Below are 7,352 nucleotides of genomic sequence, written 5' to 3' on the forward strand. Positions count from 1 at the left end.
TTAAAAAAAAAGAAAAAGAGTTCTATGGTCAATGTCCAGTAAACAGAATGGAAGAAAAGTTGTAGCATTCTTGAAAAAGTAAGTTTACCTACGCACGTTATTTTCTACCCTGCTGTCCAAAGGAAATGTAAACAGTCCAGTGAATAGACTATTTCCCCTGACCTTGTTTTTTTCTAAGGTCATTCTGCAAATTAGCCCTTCTTCATTCCACTATCTGAGAGGGGCCGGGTAAATGGCTGTTGCGGAAAACCTCTGTGATGATGCTCTTTGAGTTTTTCCAGCTTGCCCAAGACAGCATCCATTCTTCATTCTTAAATTACTACTACGAACCATGGCAGGAACAGCGCTAATATTTATGGAGTGCTCACTACATGCTTGTCAGCACAATAAGAGAAACTGACAAATACTATGTCCTTGAAAGGTCATTGCTCTGCGCTCCCATGACAGTCAAGCTCACCTGGTTTTCTCCCAGCTTTCTGGGCAACTTCTCATCTAACCCCTTCTTCAATGTGGGGATTTCTCAGATTCAGTCCCAGGCCCTCTACTCTTGGTTAGTGTAGCAGAAAATCTTAGCTGTTAAAATACAATCTCAAACTGTCAGAAAAGAAGAAGAAAGAGTGGGTTGCAAGAGGATAAATTGATTGCATGCACTGAAAAGGGAGTGCCAACTGCAGGTTTGACCCCTCATCCTCGCAGGGGGAAATGAATTCTTTGGATTAGTGCTTCTTGCCTTTAAAGTGCAGTCAAATCACAGGGTGGGTGGATGTCTTGTTAAAATGCAGGCTCTGAGTGAGTTTGTCTGAGGTGAAGCTGAGCTTCTTCGTCCCACATGATGCTAATGCTGCTGGTCCCCAGACCACACTCTGAGCAACAAGGCTCTAGATGACTTAATAATTATAATGAGGTACTGATAAAGTACACCTAAGTTGCCAGTTAAACTGACAGACCAAGTCCATACATAATAATGGCTGAATTATAGGATGGGGAATAGAGATTGTGAGAACTGTTTTGTTTTTTTTTTAGGATTTTATTTATTTATTTGACAGAGACATAGAGACAGCAGAGAGCACAAAGAGGGGGAATGGCAGAGGGAGAAGGAGAAGCAAGTTTCCCGCTGAGCAGGGAGCGGGATGTGGGGGCTCCATCCCAGGACCCCCAGGACCCCAGGATCATGACCTGAGCTGAAGGTAGATGCCTAACTGACTGAGCCACCCAGGCGCCCTGAGATTGTGAGAACTTTAAAGAATATTTGTTTCTGTTTTCTAAAACTCAAAATCGATTTGAACTTAAAAGGAACTTAAAATTTTGGTGATAAAAGGCTAAAAGGCTTAACCTCAAGATTAATTACACAGGCTGGAACTGCTAGACCGGGTACCCCTACCAGGAATCAATCACTTGATAACAGAATCTGCAAAATGAGCTAGTCTGAGGGGGGGTGTTTTTTTGTTTGTTTGTTTGTTTTTTTTTTTTTTGGTGTCTGTGTGTGGATGATCTATATGATTGTTGCAACCATAAGTTGATGTAGAAATAGAAATCCCAGGAAAGCAGAAAATTAAAATAAGAATTAAAATGTAGGTAACAATGGAGATGATGAATGAACAACCTTAAATCCACACTAACAATTTAAAATAAGATTTGCATAATAATTTCTGTAATCATTGCAAAACTAGCGTGTGTTTTACCAGGTTTTCAAGATGTTGGATGCATTTAAGAACATCCAATGTGTTTGTTTTGTGATTTTAGTTAAATGGATAGAAGAACTTAATTTAGGCTTACAATCAACACGTAAATCTTTAGAGAAGATTATTTCCTTAAAACCATAACTTTTGCTTTATTAGTTATATATGTAACTATATAAAGAGAGAAATGCTGACTTTGAGGATAGAAAAAATGCTAGTTGCTTAATAAATATATGGGATGGTCTCATTGACCTTCTTGGAGTCTATCACATGCTCTGAGTTCCCTGCCAAAGCAGGCCTTCCAAAGTTCCTTTTTCCTAGAATGCACCACCCCCGATTTTCATATGCCTCTTTGCCTCAAACCTAGTGCACTCAGTGACTCTTACCCTGGATCATGAATTCCTTACCACTGTGCCCTTATAGTCCCACAAAGTTATTAGTATTATCTCATATACAGATGAGGAAGGAGGCATGGAGAGGTTTTTATTTTTTTTTTTTTAGGATTGTATTTATTTATTTTAAAGAGACAGAGCATGGGACCCCTGGGTAAGTTAGTGGTTGAGCATCTGCCTTTGGCTCAGGTCATGATCCTGGGGTCCTGAGATGGAGTCCGCAACAGGCTCACTGCAGGGAGCCTGCTTCTCCCTCTGCCTGTGTCTCTGCCTCTCCCTCTGTGTCTCTTATGAATAAATAAATAAAAATGTTAAAAAAATAAAAATAGAGAGAGAGAGCACATGAGTAGGAGCAAGGAGTGTGGGGAGAGGCAGAGGAAGAGAATCTCAAGCAGACTCTGAGCTGAGTGCAGAGCCTGATGTGGGGCTCGATCCCACAACCCCAAGATCATGACATGAGTCAAAATCAAGAGTCAGACCCTCAACCAACTGAACCACCCAGGGAACCCAGCATGGAGAGCAACATATATCCAAGTGGCAGATCTGGGATGGAAGCAAGTTCTCTCTTACTCGTGAGCCCACGATCAATGTTATTATGCTGAATTCTGTAAACAGCGATCTCTAAAGCTGGGTGATAATGCTGCTCGGGTGGTGTGCTGTCGTCTGCAAACACAGAGTCGCATAATTACAGGAAACTCTCAGAGCTTCCCCAAAAAGGAGATTTGGGACAAATCTTTAAACACTGCTTCCTCGAAGGACTAATTATGGGAGAACACAATGAAAATGCACACCTATAATTTAGGCCTTAATATAAGTTATGCTACTTGCCCTTTACAAAATCCATGCACTGCTATGATCAAAGGCCCAGCGCAGTGCACTCTCCTAACTTTTTTACATTGACAGAATAGCACAGTAGTTAATTGCCTCTAAAAGGATTCTGGGCCCAGACTGTCTGGGATCGAATCTTAGGGCTGCCATTGTTTCAGCTGAGAGGCTTTGGGTAAGTCACTTAAACTCTCCCATGTTCAGTTGACTCATCAGCAAAGAAAGCATAATAAAGGACCTACTGTGAGGTTGTTGTGAGGCTTGAATGAGGTAATGATGCACATAAAGAGCTTAAAACATGAGTGAATCTCTAAAAGGAGATAGCAAACATTTACTACACGTCTATTAATATTATAGAACCTGAGCAGCCAGTTGAGGAACCAGAACTTGAACCCAGGACATTAGATTCTCATCTCTTTTCCACCAGATCCAATTACTACCTTATCCGTTTTGGCTGAACTTGCTCACATTTTCACTCTGCAGGCATGATACACCTTCCATATGCCCCCCCTTCCTCATTTCCATTGGTGCCTTTCTTTCCACTGTGTAATTGAAAACCCCGACTGCAGAAGAAGGTTTATTTATAGCGGAGAAAAAATTAGCGTTATTTAGCTTGAGCTTTTCCGCAACCATCAGTCCATTACTGTAAGAGCGTCCACATTTACATTGCAACATCATTCTGTTTTCCCAGTGCCCTGTAATCATTAATTAGCTACTCAAAACAATGTTTATTGAATGTCTATGGAGAGAGAAGCCTGATCCAGCTTTCTTCCATCAGAAACCAGCATCTTCCCTGAGCTCAGATGCCCACATACCAACCACTTACTGGATAGCTCTGCTCGGATGTCCCACATGCATTGTAGACATGGCCAGATTTTAACTCGTCTCCCTGTGCCAAAACTGTGCGTTGTCCTAGCCTGCCCTCACAAACCACCACATCCCATCTGTCACCAGTCTCCCTTGGTCCCATATCCTAAGGCCATAAGGCCCTTTTCTCATCTCCGTGGACACACAAGATAGTGTGGCCTGGACTATTGCAAATTGCCTCAAGGCTGGTCCCTCTCCATCAACCTCTTCCTCTTCCAGTCCCTCCTTCACATCGCAATTACATAGATCTTTTGACATCTCACCATGACACAACCCCCTCCCCATGTGAAATCTTTCCATGTTCCCCCATCATCCATAGAATGAAGCTCTACTCCGAGACCCAGCCCTTCATGTTCTCAGCCCCACCTTCCCCACATAGTGTTAGTGCTGGGGAGGATTTGCAGCCCATCCGCAGGTTCCGTGCTGCTGCCCAGTTACTCCCTCAGCCCGGAATACTCATCGTGCCTTGCCTGACCAGTGAACAATTGCTTCTCTTTTAAGAACTCATTTTGAGAGTTGCCCAATCAATTAAACTTTTTTCCAGCATCCCCGGGCAGAGTGCTGTACTTCCTCCTCTGTGTTCTTGAGGTTTCCCATACATGCTTCTATTATGAGGCCCAGCCTACTGTTTAATTGCTTACATGGGTGTTCCCCCGACCAGCCCGAATACCTTCCCAACAGCTCTATTTGTCTTGGTATCCCCGGTGCCTGGCACTCGAGAGGTGCCCAATAAACACTCGAGAAATACATAATTGTGGTGGCAAGAGTGAGAGCCTGTCGGGAAGGCTCCTGGCTGCCAGCTCACCTCCTCCTGCCACGCCACACCTCCCCAGGCAGCCTGGGTCAGCCTCCCTCCAGGACTGGTCCTCTGTGAAAGGATGGTGGGAGCTGAGTGCTTCGGGTCTTAACCTTCCCTGGCCTGGGCCAGTGCCAGCATGGCTTCCTGAAGAGGGAGCTGGAACCCGGATATAAATGGGGAGAAGCCAAGCTACCTATTGCCAAGCTCCATCAGGGTCCAGCTTGTCAGAACCTGTTTCCGAAAGGGTGTGCTCTGTTTGGCCCAGGAGCCCACAGATTCCAGTCAGAACGGAAGGAGCTAAGTGAGTCCAGACTCCACCTTTGACCCAAATGCAATGCAGTTGCCGCAAAGCCACATAGATGCTCAAGATTCTATGCTACTTAGAGAAAGATTTGTATGGAACTCATCTCAGGTAGCAAGACCCTTGGCAAGGGGGGACAAGTCACTTAACTATTTTTGATGAATGAAAATATTTTTAGATAAAAATTAAAATCGTTTGCTACTGGGGGCACCTGGGTGGCCCAGTTGGCTGAGTGTCTGACTTCTCCTCAGGTCATGATCTCAGGGTCCTGGGATCAAGCCCCATGTGGTGCTCCTTGCTCAGTGGGGAGTCTGCTTCTCCCTCTCCCTCTACCCCTACCCTACCCCTGCTGGTGCTATCTCTCTTTCTCTCTTAAATAAATAAATGAAATCTTTAAAGAAAAAAAAATCATTTGCTACTTTCCTAATACAAACAGGCCCCAGGAGGTAAGTTCTGACCAGAAACTCTGCTACTTAATTCAGTCTCACTACAAATATTTACTAACCGCTGGGCAGAGAGTTTATGGAAGAATTAGTACATTGTTTCTTCCTTCAAGGAGCTTATAGAGAAAAAAGATAAACTTCTAAGAAAAGCTGAATAATAAATAAGCAGCGAGTTAAACAAGTAATACAAGAAGAATATGCCTCAAAGAGGTGACTCACTGCCAAAGAAGTTCAAAGCAGGGAGATGACGATGGCCCCCAGGGTGGGCGGACTCAGAGGGCACAGAGACAGGGCAGCTTGCTCTCCTCCAACAGGTCAGGTCGGACCAGCTGGGTGATTGGACCAGCAAGCCCATCGAGCTGGAGGGTAGGGGGTGGGAGTGGCGGGCATTTTGGTAGAAAGAATAGAGTAGATGCTTCCAATTTGATGTGTAAGTTTCTATTTTGCCATTTATTAGCTAGAGATCTCAGGCACTCGTTAACCTCTCTGTACCTCGGTTTTCCTGCAAGCCTCCCTAGAGCATCCAAGACCACAAGCATTTAGCACAAACACATGTGCTAAGGCCTGCGTACAAAGATGAAACGGGAAGACCTAACGTGAGGAGGGCCAGTAAATATTAGTCCTCTTCTTCCTTTACCCTCCACGGCTGTCCTCTTAAAGGAGGGTTGACCAGACCCAGCAGACTATTCCTCAGTGAAATGCAAGATGTGGGTCCAGAAGGTGCAGGAGAGACAGGAAAAAAAAAAAGTGTGGAGACACAATAAGCTCATTACCATCCACTTTTCTGCCCTCCTGTCCCACCTTCTATTACGAAGTGGTCTTTCCTCCCTGAGGCCAGGCGTCCTGATTTGCGGCCACCACCACCCCACTCCCTTGTGCTTTGACAAAGCCTGGGAGTCGCCAAGGTCAAAGGCAATAAATAACCCTTAGTCAGATGCTATCATTATCCCAAACGCCTGCTGCTCACTTAATTTTTACCTATTCATTTAATTTTTTTTAATTGCAAAAGACAACCACTAGAGGGGCCTAGGAGCTCGGACCCTATTTATTGGCAGAACGCCTGCCGTGCTTGCTGAAAAATGTTAGTAGTCAGGGTCCACAGAACATCCACTGGGAGCTGAAAACAATACCTGCTGTACCTTCTGCGATCTCTTGGTAAAGAACATGGCTCCCTTGAGGCTAAAAAGCATTCTTAACTCAACCCATCCTCCACAGCCCATCAGGCTAGGCCAAGGGTTTCTTAGCTCTGATTCCATTTTTCAGTGTTTCCTCCTGATTAAAGCCCTTTGGCTCAGCAGGATTGTCTCTAATGACAGTAAATGGTTCACATGAGGATGAGGCAATCTTTTCACATCTTGAGCTGCCATCCCTCTTGTAAAGCCCTGCCACTGTCTGAATTCACAGCCCTGGATTCTCAGGAAAGCCATCAACCTGGGGTTATAGGTTTGGTTCTTGTACCTCCCCCCACCTCTACCCCCTACCCCAATTTCTCACACCACAGGGAGAGACTTGAATAGCTATTGTATTTTATCTACCTATAGCAATCCTCATTAAAATCAACCACTCATTTGCCAACACACACACACACACACACACCACAAAAAAAGCCCCCACAAAATTCAGGTCACTGTGTGCCTCTGGGGTCACGATAACTCAAGTCTCCGTGACCAAAGCGGAGTGGCAAAGCTTGTTTTTCCTTAGCAGGAGTCTGCTTTCACAAGAGTTCCTCTCTTACATTTTCTTTGAGACACTCACGCACACTCCAGCAACAATGGAAAGGAGCATGATTTCCCAAGCAGGTTGCCTAGAAACCACTCCTGTGGTTCTGAAACTAATTTAAACATGAAAATTCAGCTCCTGACTCATGCCAGGAATGCATGTAATGGTTTTCTCAGTATTTTACTTTCTTTTTCTTTCACATTACAAAATTATGCATGCTCATTGCACAAAAATGGAAAAGAAGATGAAAATACACAGGTCCAGAAAGAGAAAAATCCCCCATAATCTCACTACCAGAGGCAACTGCTGTTGTCAGTTGGGGATATT

Source organism: Canis lupus, chromosome 3 (genome assembly GCF_003254725.2).
Source record: "Canis lupus dingo isolate Sandy chromosome 3, ASM325472v2, whole genome shotgun sequence".
NCBI classification, from domain to species: domain Eukaryota; kingdom Metazoa; phylum Chordata; class Mammalia; order Carnivora; family Canidae; genus Canis; species Canis lupus.